This window comes from Schistocerca serialis, unplaced genomic scaffold, assembly GCF_023864345.2.
Source record: "Schistocerca serialis cubense isolate TAMUIC-IGC-003099 unplaced genomic scaffold, iqSchSeri2.2 HiC_scaffold_849, whole genome shotgun sequence".
In the NCBI taxonomy this organism is placed as follows: Eukaryota; Metazoa; Arthropoda; class Insecta; order Orthoptera; family Acrididae; genus Schistocerca; species Schistocerca serialis.
Window position 1 is genome coordinate 9,216,780 of NW_026048462.1, and position 15,612 is coordinate 9,232,391.

A 15,612-nucleotide genomic window follows, 5' to 3' on the forward strand; every position below is an offset into this window, starting at 1 on the left:
GCTGGCCATGCTAAAGGGCCTCCACAAGCCACCCATTTTGAAGGGAAGGTACTGTGCAGGTGAGCGAGCGCACCATCACGCATGTACCACAGGACCACAGGTTCACATGAAAGACCAAACTAATGTCTTCCAACAATTCTGGGAATGTAACATCTAGGAAATGCAGATACCGCTCCCCTGTAAGCCTTTGTGGTAGCACATGTTGCCCTACGAGATGGTGATCAATAATACCACACCGGATATTGACACCACATTGTTGTTGGTAGCCTCGTATCACTGTGCTGTGGGGGTTTTCTTCCACCCACTGGTGCCAATTATGCGAATTCACTGTACCCTCCTTCATGAAATAGGCTTTGTCGGTGAACAGTATTGTATGTGAAAAATGCTGATTGTAGATCTGACACCGTAGGATAAAGTTGCAGAAGTCCAGCACCCTCTGGTAGTCTTCTAGCAATAATGCCTGTACCTTCTGCATGTGAAAGGGATGGTACTGGTTTCTATGGAGTACTGTAGATTGTGACATGCCAACCACAGTGGCTATAGACCTGGTGCTTATTGTTAACCCTTCGCAATGGTTTGTAACACTTTTCCTTCATCATCCGCAATGTACATCAACTGTCGGTCATGGCCACATCATCCTGGAAGTGCTACACAAGCACCATCCTCCCTCAAGCGCCTGTCCACAGAGTAAAACAATTTTGTGGATGGAAGGTGCCGGCTAGGAATCCTCTTGGGATACAGTTGCCTTGCAACATCAGCTCTTCCATCTGCAAGCCTGTAGGTGAGGTGGACATCGGCGTATTCCTCATTTGTGAAACTTGCCACGGTACTGTAGTAACACTGCGATGCGGCTGGTAGCAACTGTTGACATGGCGAGTATCCAGCAGAGTGACCATTGCAGAGGTGTTGTAAATACATCGTGCATGCTGCAGTTTTACTTCCACCATTGACCACTCTTTCTGCTTACAGGGCACACATTCCCTAACATGCGACTGTACACTCCGTTACAACCTGCAATGTGTGATTCCCAAGTTCTGATACAATTTCAGATACATTGGGATGGGATTTTCTCTCTCTCATATCTTTCAAACACTTACAGATACACATCAGCTCATTGGTGTGTCATGTGTTGTATCTATGGGTGAATGACATGTCATGATCGTGAGGCTCGTCGGTATCTCATTCAATGATTAACATGTGTTTTTGCTTTACATACACAACACATCAAGGAGAACAAAATTTACAATGATGTGTCACATGTTATGCATAGTAGCATGCGGTCCTAGACATATTTTTCCTTATTTATGACTCACCCTGTAGTTAGAAAAAGGGGCTAACTCAACCAAAAATTCAGTATAGAATATGATAGGGATTCCACTAGTTCCTGGAGCTTCGTTCAATTTCAATGATTTAAGCTTTTTTAAAACCAATTGGACTTTTAATAACAATATCACTCATTGTTTCAGCAGTATGAGGTTTAAATGAGGACAATACTCATGGTTTTTCCTTTGTAACAAAACATTTAAAAACAGTGTTAAGTATTTCAGCTTTTGCTCTGTTACACACAATTTCAGTTGCTGACTCTTTCACTGATGATATTTTAAGTACTTCTCAAAATCTATATAACTAGAACAAACTCTTTCTTCTCAGGTTTGGATAATGGATGATCCACCACAGTTGCTACAAATGTTGTTTTAAAGCAATAGAAGCTTTAATGCTAATTCAGAATCACCTTTGTTGGGTCCTGATACAAAATCAACACCTTTAACTGACACATCGACCTCTGACAACTTTCTACATGGCTGCAAGTACAACACAAGTGATTGTTTACTATCAAATAATGAAAAAGTTGATGAGCGCATCACGCTACAATATTTCCAAAAAATTTTGTGCCCAACACAACTTATAAATTTCCCCTCAGTTTGCAAAGTGGTCAATGTTGAATGTTTAGTCTAAGTTGGATGAAAAAATATCTTTGGTTGGTATACTGTTCCAAAAATGATTATGCTGCTTTCTGTTAGTTATGCAAAAGGTAGTCATCAAAATGTTCCAGCCCTGGTCTCTTCCATGTTCTCAGAGTGAACGCATACACTCTAATATTTCAACATACATACAACCAACACTTATCACAAGCCTTTGTAATTGAATGTGACTTATTCACATGATGGTGAACATGACAAACAATATGAAACATTTCCTGGACCAAGGCCTTGTGGAGCAGATGGAAAGGGATACAACATGTACAGTCCTTATCATCAAGCAATGATTCTTTGTGTGTATCAGGAAATGGTATGATTGGGACACAGAGGCTTTGGGACTACCAAAGTTGACAAACAAGACGACAAGATGAATAATTTTCTCGAAATTACAAAATATTTTGTGAAAGGTGATGAAAACCTACAAGTAAGTTTTGAAAGGAACTGGTATATATGAAAAGAATTACATTAAGGACCCCAATCCAAAATCTGATCAGCTGTTGCATCAATAACCAATGATGCCAAATGTTGCAATATTCTTGCAGATCAAACTGCTGAAATTGCTAGAATAGAGCAACTATCTCTCTGTATCTATTCCTTGGATCTTGATATTAATGAAGATTTCCTGTAATTTATTCCAGTGGTTGATGTGACTGGCTAAGGACTAGCTAGATGTGTAATTGAAAAATTGGTAATAATTTCCTGAGGACAGGGCTATGACAATACTGCATGCATGTGGAGGAAAGCCTGTGGGGCTCATGCATTCATATATCAGGACTATGCAATAGCGGGATATTCTCATTGTGCAGTTCATCGTTTCAGATTGGTGATCGCCAATACATGAAACATTTCACTTATCAGGAATTCACTAGGAACACTGGACATGGTATGCGATTTCTTTGGGCCACCAAACGGCACACGTGTGTGTGTGTGTGTGTGTGTGTGTGTGTGTGTGTGTGTGTGTGTGTGTGTGTGTGTGTGTGCACCCCACAATTCCTTCTCAGATAGGAAAGCTAACTAATACAGTGAAAATAAACACTTGTTGCAGAACATTCTTCTCCTGTATTACTCCTCTACACTGGGAGACTTGCTTGACCTGCACACTGCAACCCAATGTAAAATCTAACAAATTCAAATGTGTGCACTGTTTGTTTTGTTTTAGCATGCAAAAGCATCTAGGGACATATGTGCCCATCTCAAAACTATAGAACATGAAGACAGAGAGGAGTTAATAAATGAATACACATCAGTCCCAATCAATGTAAGAGAAGACAGCTAAAAACAGGGACACGGAGAAAGAATTATAAAATACACCATAGAGAAATGGAGGTAAAGAACTAAAAATTAAATGGCCTTCACCATATTGCTGCAATTAGTACAAATCCAAGTGGGAACCTAAATAGTTAAAAAATGGGCATTCCATCACAAAGCTGAAGTTTTAACAACTTGGGGACAATGGGATCAATAATCTGGAGCTTATTCCCATGGAGGGAGGGCCTGTGGCGATGCCGAAGTGGCACCACCTCCTGACAGGCTGAAACAGATAGATCATCGGATGGAATGTAAGTGGGCCGGGGTACAAGGACTGCAGCCTTGGCAGCAGTGTCAGCAGCCTCGTTTCCAGACAGACGGACATGGCCAGGAAACCACAAACATCACAGTCCCTCCATCAAGAGTGAGCAAGTGACAGTTTTCCTGTACCTGCTGCATCGAGGGATGGGTGATTCTCAGCACCTTTGAAGCCACTGTGTGCTGTGCAAGTCTGAGCACAGGACACAATTGAAAAGCCAGTGTTGCTGGATGTACTCCATGGCCTGATACAGGGTGAGGAACACTCCTGTAAATATTGACCTGTGTTCTGGAATCCGATAGCGAGAAACATCAGCACCCATGATAGAGGCACACCCAATGCCATGGTCAGTCCAATAACCACCAGTGCAAGCAAAGGTGCTATCGTGAAATTCTGTGTGAAGTTTGTGAAACTGAATGGAATACAGCCAGAATGGAGTAGGGTCTTTAGGAGCAAAAGCCAAAAACGAGGTAACAGAAGAGGGACGTGCCCCATACTGGCAATCAAAGGAGTCATTGAAGAAGGTGGCACAGGATGGGTGGCAATGCATATAAGACAAACTGCATGCATACCTGCTGAGGACAAAGTCAAAGTGGTAAGAAAATGGTAGTTAAGCAGCTCCTGCATAGAGACACTCAAATGGGCTAGTGTAAAAGGGGCTGGTGACCAAATGTATGTCACGATGGTGGATAGTGTTGAGATGGCATAAGAGGGATAGGTGTGCAGATGCAAAAACGAAGTACCCATAGCCTAATTTCGAACAGACAAGTGACCGGTGCAAGCAGGAGAGTGTGGTTTGATCTGCACTCCAGCAAGAACCATCGATGACACGTAGGACATTGAAGGAATGCATACAGGGGACTGCCAGGTAAGATGCGTGAGAGGAACAAGAGCATTTCCTATCGAGCATGGGCCCCGGGACATTTGTAGTTTCAATGAATGGAAGAGAACTGGCGCCAGATGTAAAGATCATGGGAGAAACAAACTGTGCCACCAAAAATTCATACGAAGGGTTTTGTCAGTGAAAAAAGAAAGCCATTAACGATGCTCCCTGACTAAAGACAATCGAAACATCACTGAAGACACCACTCAATGAGACAGGCCCATGGAGACCTGCAATACATGGAGAAATCCTCAATTAAAAGGGAAGTGGAGATGCTTGGTGGGAGGCAGACCATTATAAGGTTAATGGCAATTGCAAAGAGGACAATGCTCAGGATGGAACCAAGTGTAGACCTTACGGAGGATACCAGTCCTCCAGTGGGTGTTGCGGGCCTTCTCCAAATCGAGAAACAAGGCTACAGTTGGGGATTTCCACAGAAAGCCATTCATGACATGTGTGGACAAAGTGTTGAGATGGTGAACTGAAGAATGACGCACGCAAAATCCACACTGTACAATGGTTAATAGATTGTGAGACTCGAGCCATCATACAAGCCGGGCATGAATCATACATTCCATCACTTTGCAAATAGGGCTGATGAGAGAGATGGGGCAGTAGCTATAAGGAAGGTGTTTGTTCTTACCAGACTTAGGTATGGTTATGACAGTGGCTTCACGCCAGTTTCAGGGAAATGCTCCCTCTGCATAGCTGGAGTTGTACATATTAATCAGAAAGTGTTTGCCCTTAAAAGAAAGATGCCTCAACATCTGAATATGAACGGAGTCTGGCCCTGGGGTGGAGGATCAGGATGAACGGAGAGCATGATCTATCTCCCTCATAGTAAAGGCAGCATTGTAGCACTCACAATTTGGAGAAGGGAAGGGTATTGTCCAAGCCTCCTCCACTCATTTCCAATTGAGCAGGCAGTGTGATATGAGGAAGAGCTCAAAATTTCCGAAAAATGGCGGCCCAAGGTATTGGAGATAGCAATAGGTTCCAAGATAACATCGTATGCTACTGTCAGAGTGGATATTGGGGAATAGATATTGGTTCCAAATAGCCATCAGGGGTCAGCCCATGTGACAGAGCAGCAGGTGGAGCTGTTAAAAGAAGAAGTGAATGAAATCCAGCTACCATTTTTCCTATTACGAGGAACAAAACATTGTGCAAGCATTTGTTTGTAATAAATGCAGTTTGCCATCATAGGATCACCATAAGAAATATAGAGAGCACATCTTTGCATGCAAATTGTGTCATGGCATGCATCAGTCCACCAAGGGACAGGGACACTGCATGGTAAGGAGGACATGTAGGGACTGGAACGTTAAGTAGCAGTAACGATGACCTTTTTAAGACATTCCATCTGGTCATCACAATTTTTGAAATTTTGTTCATCAAAGGTCGCCGTGGAGGAGAAAAGCCACCTATCAGCCTTAGCAAGCTGTCATTTGGATGTGCACGCAGGTGGGGTAGGAGTGACCAAATGGATAGCACAAGGGAAATGGTCGCTCAAGTAGGTGCCAGAAAGAACAGACCACTTGAGATGATGGGCAAGCTGGGCAGTGCAGTAGGATAGGTCCAAATGGGAATAGGTGTTTGAGGAATCAGAAAGGAACCTCAGTGCTCCTGTGTTAAGGCAGAAGAGATTAAGTTAATTAAGGTCACCAAAGAGGGCACCTCTCCGACGGGTTCTGGGAGAACCCCAAAGGAGATGTTGTACATTAGTAACCAAGCAGAAGAAATGTCCAGTAAGCTGCCGGAGGTCAGCCCGGGTGACACTGAATGATGGCAGGATATAAATGGTACAAAGGGAAGAGGTCAAGTGAAAAAGGAAGAGGCAAACTGCAACAGCTCAAAGGTGGGTAGTCAGGGAGATGGGTTAACTATGAACGTCATGCCATATGAGCAGCATCACTCCTCCATGAGATGAAATGCTGTTTTCGGAGGTGGGGGGTCAAAACAGACTCAGAAGAAATGCAAAAACTCAAAGGACTCATGTGAATGCAATTTCGTTTCCTGAAGAAGAGCTCATGTGGACGCTGTAGTTCTACAAGCAACTGTAAATCCTCTTTGTTGTATGAAAGGCTGTGAATGTTCCATCAGAGAAGAGTCAGGATGAGGAAAAAATGAAGAGGTGTCACTTCAGCGGCTCTCGAGGGCCAGCTGACGAAGACTGGCTGCTACAGGGCACAGAGGCAGGAGGATCCTGCTCCACATAAGTATTGGCTTTCTTATGCTGTCGGCCTGCCAATTCCAATGTAGAAAAATGGTTGGTATTCCACACCAGCAACACAGAGGCTGGTCAAGCAAAGGTATCACCTGGTGACACCACTAAGGAGGCTATTCAGTCAGCAGAGAAGCAGACTATTTGCCTTCGTTGGACTTCTTCAAGCCTTTGCAGTTAGCAGAGAAAGACTCAGGTGTTGGTTGGCTGGAGGGACATAGGAAGTCTTCACAGGAGTATTCGTTCTGCCCTTTACAACTTGCCGGTTGTATAGCTGGTAATTTCACTTTGTGACACGCGAGTTTGATGGTTTGCTGCGCAGCTGGATGGAAGGACGGCATTGCTACCATAACACTAGTCGGTTTCACAACCTCATAGCTGAAATTGAGGTGGCATGTCTGCATGGCTATGTCCTTCATGGAGCGAGATGTAGCAAGAACAGTACTCTAGGTGCCAGATGGTAGAACGCAATGTTTGCAACTAGCCAATGACTTATGAGAATGCATTAACAAACCACTGGGAATTCAGGTCGACATGGGTGCAGAAGCATTATTAATCAATCAGTCAAACAGAGAGGGAGAATCCAAATCCAAGTAGGTCTGAGAATTGACCGAGGCAAAGTTATGGAACTAAACAGCAAGGTCATCAGTTCCATAATTCAAAAGTTACTTGCATAAGACAGAGGGGACATTCCACCAATATATGGGATACTGGCATTCTGGCTCCATGAGCACATTGTGGGGTGGCTGATTATGCAATAGAAAACAGTGGATGAGCCCAGTATGACCAATGTGCAGGTATCATAAGACAGTGGACTCCTTCCAAGATGAGTTGAAGGAAGAGTACGAAACTGCAGTAATCTCCTTGTTTGTGTGTAGTTTATTACAGAGAGCATCGAGCACCATATGTCATTTCACTTTTGGGAAAAGATGTTTGATGTTTACCTAGATTAGATTAGCATAGCTGCACCTAAAATCATGAAAGCAAATGGTGCTGAGTATCTGTGTCACCAGCCAAATTGTGAGCCTGTTCATTCCTGGGGATGCCCACATGATTTGGGGCCCAGCGAAAGACAACAGAGCAGGAGCACAGGAAAGGGCACAGAGGTGGTCATAGATGGCAGAGACCAAAGGGGGATGAGGGCAGCATCAGTTAATGGGTTGCAAGCTGCATATTGAGCCAGATATATTAAAACACTATGGAGGGAGGCCTGAAAAACAAAATGGAGGGCCCTGAAAATGGCAAGCAACTCTGATGTGAACACACTACGTAATACCAGCAGTAAATGGTGATTTGTGCAATAGGAGACAAAAGCATACACCCCCCCCCCCCCCCCCCACAAATTTACCATTTTAGAACTATCATTGTTGAAGATGATAGCATCCGGGAACTCTTCAAGGACAGAATGTACAAGATGCCAGAATATCATAGGGCAGACGGAGATCCTAGGACCGTCAAATAGGTCAGTCTGCATCTGTGGTCAAGGCTCCATCACCAGCCGGTGTGGCCAAGCAGTTCTAGGCACTTCAGTCTGGAACCGCGTGACCGCTACAGTCACAGGTTCGAATCCTGCCTCAGGCATGGATGTGTGTCATGTCCTTAGGTTAATTAAGTTTAAGTATTTCTAAGTTGTAGTGGACTGATGACCTCAGATGTTAAGTCTCATATTGCTCAGAGCCATTTGAACGATTCGAGGGTCCATCAAATTGGGCTGGGTGGGAAGGGGGAGGAGGAAATACACAAGGCCATTTAAAGTGAGTAGAGATGAAAATCCGGACAGAAGGAAGTGAGATGCACTCCAACCAGCAATCCCACCCTATGGTGGGTAGCATGAGGGAGACATACCTCATTTGCAAAGAAGATGGGGTACAAGGGATCGTCAGGGTATCACCAAATGGCTGTTGCATAAGAAACCAGGAGTTGGCTCGGTCATACATATAGAGAGGGAATCCCTGCTTCTGCAGGGTGATTGTTGACAAGACTAGCGCAAAACACACATAAAGCCAGATGAACCCCATAACAATTAAGAGGGTCAAGTAGTTTCAGAGTGGAAGGAACCACTGAGTCATAAACCTGACAGCCATAATCTAGTGTGGACAAAACCTGAGCATAGTAAAGATGGAGAAGAGAAGCTTGATCTGCATCCCAAGAGGTGTGGCCAGGGGCAGATAGCATTAAGCTTCCACATGCAGGGTGTCTTCAGGTGGAGAATATGGGGCATCCATGCCAGCTTTTTATCAAAAGTAAGACCAAAGAAACAGGACTGTGCTATAGCATTGAGGCTTCGGTTGCCTAAATAAAGTCTTTGATCAATTGGTGCTGAGGGTAAGCAGCAAAAATTCGTGACGAGCATTTCGTAGGGAGAAAACTGGAAACTGTGGGGGAGAGCCCATGCAGAGGCCAGGTGGATGGCAGATTGTGAAGGGATGGCACCCACAAGCCAAATACAGTTGAAGACCCTGAGTAGATGATGCCTATGGGTAATACCCAAGTGTTGGATAATCTGGTTGTGGTTAGAATCTGAGCATGGTGCCATGTTGTGAAGAGGTAAAAGCTTGCTGGAATTGCCATTCAGTGAAAGGTTCATTATAGGATTCTGCTCAGTGGGGGATGAACAGAAGTGGGTTTCTTCAACTCAGTGTTTGTGGCAGAGGAAGGTAGCAAGATAGGAAGAGGACACTGAAGCTGTTGCAAAGTGTGTTCCGAGGTGTTCTGCAAGGACCAATGAATCAGTATATGCAGCACCCCATAGGATTTGGCCAGGAAGGTTGAACAACACCCAGAAGGGTGGGTGTGGCAACTACAAGGGAAGAGGAAATGAGAAGTGGATGGGTATAGAGTAAAGATACAGTTGGAAGGGGGAAAGGACGCAACAGATGAAAGAAGAAATTGACAGTAGGTTGTGTTAGGTAATATTTTTGGTGAAAATCAATGTAAGATAGAAAATCCAATGGATTTTAACTCTATCTCCTTTTCTTTTTTATAAAAAGAGTGATCTTGTGAGAGTGGAGAGTGACAGTCATGACAGTTTGCCCACTTAGGTAGTGGAATACAGGGGCTTCCCACACGGCATGTGTGGCCACAGTCTTCACACACAGGGTCCGCCATACACCAGGAACACTTCGGGTCAAAACATAAGTGCCACAAGCACCTTACAGGTGGAGGAATGCACGGCTTCATGTCACATTGGTAACACACAATCTTGACCATCTATGAAGGCTTACCCCCTCAAAAGCCAGAATAAAGGGGCCTACAATTGTAGTGGTTTAGTGGTTGCATTTATGACCCTCCTGGGAATGTTGAACAAAATAAATGTGTGGTCACTCCAGATTAGACTGGAGTTCGTCATCATTTTGTAGGATGAGGTCTATGAAACATCACTCCCTGGACCATATTCAGAGACTGGTGAAGGGTAATAGACACCTGGATGTCACCAGGGTGATCACAATCGTGGAGGGCTGTAGACTGGGCAGCAGGAGAAGTTTTGATGAACAGCATGTCCAACTGCATCTTACTGACAGAATCCACCTCTATGTTGCCCTCGATATTCTCCACAAAAACAATGGCTTTGTGGAGGTGAATGCGTCCCTATCCCTTCTAGTACAGTCAGTTAGTGGGGCCAGGGTTTCATTCCAAGATGGCAAGCCTGGCCCTCTTCCCAGGGTGTAGCCAAGGAAGGGAAGGCTGCAGGGTGATACGAACCAGCATTCAATGATACACTACCACTCAAAGAGATGGCCATTAGAGAATATCCATATGCCAACCATCTTCCTCAATACCACCCACTCCGATCAGGGGTTTTGCCCATGGGCATTAGCCATTTACAGCAACAGCTCTGTAGCACAGCGGTAATTGCTGAGACTTCCACTGCTCCAGGACAAGAAGCAACCACTCCTTTGTACACACATGGAGGGAACAGCTCACATATAAATAGTGTGTTTACTGTGTTGTCAGGAGGGGCTCAGCCAGATGGGTACATAACAGCCCCACCATTTGGACAGCCTGAACATGCTTGTTATCTTACATGATGGAGGGGGTTATGGCAGGGAAGGAAGAGGGGGGAGGGGGAATCCATGCCATAGATGGTAGGGAGGGAGTTCTTCCCCAAATGGCACACATTAAAGATAGAAAATTTAGAAGTGGAGGCCAAATCCTAAGGGTGGGCCCAAAAGGATGAAAGGTAATAAGCGAGAGGTACAAAATCTCAAGCAGCACAGAGAATTTTTGTTTGTGGTTTTAGGGCGCAAAACTTCTATGGTCATTAGCGCCCAGCCCGTGATTTAGGAAACAGGAAAAAAACGAAATTTAAAATCAGCAGCAAGGGGAACAAAGTCATAAAATTTGAGAAACTAAAGGCAGAAGGAATGCTTAAAAATCCACTAGAGAGAGGGGTTGGTTGTCCCCCAAAAAAAAAAAAAAATCAAATGACTGACGTCATTTCACTGTCACTAATAAACTGTAGAACGCGGTCAGCCGAGCGCGTGTCATCTGCTAAAATCAACGATAGATCAGGCGATAGCTGTAGATGGGAGCGTAACGGATTAAAATAGGGGCATTCAATTAAAAGGTGTCTGACCGTCCACAGCTGAGAGCAGTGGGGACAGAGTGGGGGAGGAACACCGCTTAAAAGATGTCGATGGCTAAAAAGACAGTGCCCTATCCGGAGTCTAGCTAAAATTACCTCCTCCCGACGATGCGTTCGGGAGGAAGAGGTCCAAGCACAAGGAAGGGCTTTCACTTCCCGCAATTTATTATGGGGAAGTGTTGACCAATGCGCATGCCATAAATGAGCAACTTGGCGACATAAACCGCTCCGTAGATCGGTAAACGGAAGAGACTGAATAGCTGGCCGAGGAAGAGAGGCTGCAGCCTTGGCCGCTATATCGGCCGCCTCATTCCCACAGATACCAGCGTGTCCCGGGAGCCAGAGGAACGCCACTGAGACGCCCCCCAGGTGGAGCAAGCGCAGACAGTCCTGAATCCAGTGGACCAGAGGGTGCACAGGGTAAAGAGCTTGGAGACTGAGGAGAGAGCTGAGAGAATCTGAGCAGATTACGTACTGTATCCGCTGATGGCGGCGGATGTAGTGGACAGCCTGGAGAACAGCGTAAAGCTCTGCAGTATAAACCGAACACTGGTCGGGAAGCCGAAAGTGATTTGGGGTGTCGCCAACAATATAGGCACTCCCTACACCTAATGATGTTTTCGAGCTGTCGGTGTAAATAAATGTGGCTTCCGTCATTTGTGCACATAGAGCAGCAAATGCCCGACGGTAGACAAGTGTAGGGGTACCATCCTTGGGAAATTGACATAGGTCTCTGAGCAAGTTGATCCGGGGACGGAGCCAAGGCGGTGCTGTACCCCAAGTTGTCAAGAAGGTTTTAGGAAAGCGGAAGGAGAGAGAATGGAGCAGTTGACGGAAGCAGACTCCCAGGGGTAGTAGGGAGGAGGAGCGGCTTGCATACCTGACATCAAAGGAGGTGTCGAGAAAAAGGTCATGGGCTGGATTAGCAGGCATGGAAGACAGATGGCTAGCATAACGACTCAGAAGGACTGCCCGCCGATTGGACAGCAGAGGTTCAGCAGTCTCAGCATAAAGGCTTTCCACAGGGCTGGTGTAAAAAGCTCCAGACACTAAACGTAATCCACGGTGGTGGATAGAGTCGAGACGCCGAAGAATAGACGGCCGAGCAGAGGAGTAGACTATGCTTCCATAATCCAATTTCGAGCGCACTATGGCGCAATAGAGGCGGAGAAGGACCACTCGGTCCGCTCCCCAGCACAGAGAATGTGGTGGATAGCCAGGTGAAGGCAGTGGGGAAAAAGCCAGGATGTGGGGGGAGAGGCTAAGTGAAGGAAATGCAGCCCAGGAAGGAAGAATGAAGAATGGGCTGCAATACCTCGGAGCCTCACATGTGCCACGCATGAGCTCATGAAAGAACTATGGGCTCCTGGAAAGGGAAAGGTGGGGGGCCTCCCTCTCTGACCCCACTTCCACAGAGGCTAGTGAGCTATAACAAACAATACATTCCCAGTCATGGACTATTTTCTGCACCTGTGACTTACAAGGCTGTGGTTTGTTCATTGGCATCCCTATTTGTGGGCAATGTTTATGCTGACACTTTCAAACTGTATTGCTTCTCCACCAATGATGTACTGCATTTAGTTCCAGATCAAATTTCATTCCAATAGTCAGATGCTCTGTGCCAAATTTTCTGATCTGTTTTCTCCAGAGCTGGATTGTGGAACAGAATTTCAAGCTCACATTACGTTAATACAATTTGCCCATCCCCATTTTTTATGGGTCCCCCTGGTACTGGTAACTATATGGAGTTAAGAAAAAGCAGAATTAGATCATCTTCAATCCCTCAATGGTATTTGTTCTCCTCCTTCATGTGAATGATAAGCACCACTAGCAATGGTAGAAAAACATGCTGGTAAATTACACCTCTGCAATTACTCTAAAAAAATCTATTAATGCACAGTCAATCATTGACACCTACCCTCGGCTGTACCCTGGGCAAGCTGTTAGCAAAATTATTGGGGGTCTTATTTTTCAAAAACAGAGATACATCTATCAGCTGCTACTTGACAAGTAACCTGAACACCTTCTAGTTACCTATAATCCATTTAGCCCTTATCTATACCAGTCTGTGCCTTTTGGCATAGCAACCTCACCAGCTAGTTTCCAATGCATTTTACAGCCACTTATTGCATCAGTTCCAAACTGTCTCAACTATTTAGACAGCATAGTAGTATCTGGTGCCTCTTCAGAGGAACATTTGCAGGAATTTCATGCTTTATTTTGTGTTTTACAGTCTGGAAGATAAAAGTGCAATTTGGACAAGACACAGGTTTTTCCAACCATCCATTATTTATTTGGATTTTTAAATGTCATGAGCTGGAATTCATCCATGGCACCAGCATATGGATGCTATTGCCACACTGCCACACCCCACATCTCTTACGGAATTACAGGAATTTTTCTTCAAAATTGTGCACTACCCAAAATCAGTACAAGATGCTGCTACTGTGGCACAATTATTCCATGCATTATTATGTAAAGATGTTCCTTTCCATTAGTGCCCAGCTTGTGACCACACATTAAAATTTAAGCTGCAGTTGCCTACTTGTTTGGTCACTTTCCTGCAGAACCAGCCACTTCTGTTTCTGACGGACACATCTCAGTTTTTAATTGGCACCATTCTCACTCAGAAGTATGCAAACAGATCCAAACACCCTTTGCATATGTCTCTATCTCTTTAAATTCAGCACAATAAGCATGACAGTTTTATTCTCAGACAGAGAAAGAGGCTTCAGAAATTGTGTATGCCCTAAATTATTTCATGTTTTTCTATACGGTTCTTAGTTTCACCTGATTACAGACCACAAAATACTGGTATCTCTTTTTAACCCTTTGGTATTCTTGGCAGAAGAAGCCACACACAACTTTCAGCATTGGGCTCTTTTCCTATCAAAATTCAAATAGAGATACATTACCAACCTATGGTGCAACATGCTAATGTTACTCTGTTTTCATTTAGCCATGGAAGAACAAAATATTGTTGATGGTTTCCCTATTACTAGCACTAAATTTGCAGCTGTGGTAGCTATCAATCCCGTGTTAAGCAAAGTTGTTTCTTTTGTGCAACATGGCGGTCAAACAAGCCTCTGGGCCATGCTTCCGATACTTTGAGAAATTATTTTGCATTACAAATTTATCTTTCTGTTTGGGATGGAGTGGTGATGTTAGCTACAGAGAACACTGCTCCCAGGTTGTAGAGCCCTCCATCCTCCGCTGTGACTTTGTGTGTTTATTGCATGGTTACCACTAGGGTGTGTCATGTACAAAAGCATTAGCATGTAGAAATATTTCCTTGCCAGACATTGATGGGCAAATGGTGAAGATTGTAATGGCCCAACAACAGTGTGACACCCATCAGGAGGCTCTGCGCACTTCCTTGTCACCGTTGACAGATCCATAGCAGCCATGGGAACAAATTTGTGAACATTTTTCAGGTCCTTTTCTAACTTTCTGTGCTTCCATATGTGGTGCATTGTCCAGCTACTTCTCCACTGCAATAACTTCAGCTTTATCAAATATTTTTGCAACAGAAGGTCTTCCATATATTAGTTACAGACAATGTCCTCCAGTTCATATCTCAAACTTTACGGTGACCAGAAAAGAAACTGACATAAGAACAGTGCTCACTTCATTGAACGGAAGAGGTGAGCTGTAACTACCAATTTTGTGTGTGCATTGTTTTGTAGTTTGCATGTGAAATTTGTGTTTGATTCAGCCATTAGAGACCACCTGGCCTGCTAATATGACACCAGTTGCATATGCAGCCTGGCGGCTGTGCCCCCTGTAGGAACTAGTGAATACACAGGCCAGAGCATCGGTCTCCACTGGCCACTTGTGCATTGCTAATTTTACTGTACTTTGTCTTCCTAGTGTGTGAACTGTTTGAGCACTAAATTAGTGTTTTCCACTAACAACAACTATGTCTCATCACTTGTCATAATGTTTTTGAGAAAAGAAGTGTCCTCATTTTGCATTTCAATCAACTCGCAAAAGCGTCCAAGCATCATTGTTTTTTTTGGGAGAAAAGGTTTGTGGGACAATTTTTGCACAAACCTTTCTCTTCTTCAAAAGATTCTGGTGAACATATTACACACATGATTTAGGGATGTTGGTCAAATATGATTTGTGATGAGAACAACGCTGGCATGATGTGACCACCCATCCACTGTTTAACACTCTCTACTTACAAGTGACTGGTCAGATGCACATCTATTGTTCAGTGTTGTTAGTTCAAGCTGCCAGCATAATACTCCACTGTTGGTACTGATTCACTGGCAATAAAATAGGTCTCTGTACTTTTTGGATTAATGGTGTATTTCACTATTTCAAGTGCAAGTGCAAATACGGATCATTTTTATGGATGCACAAGCTAAA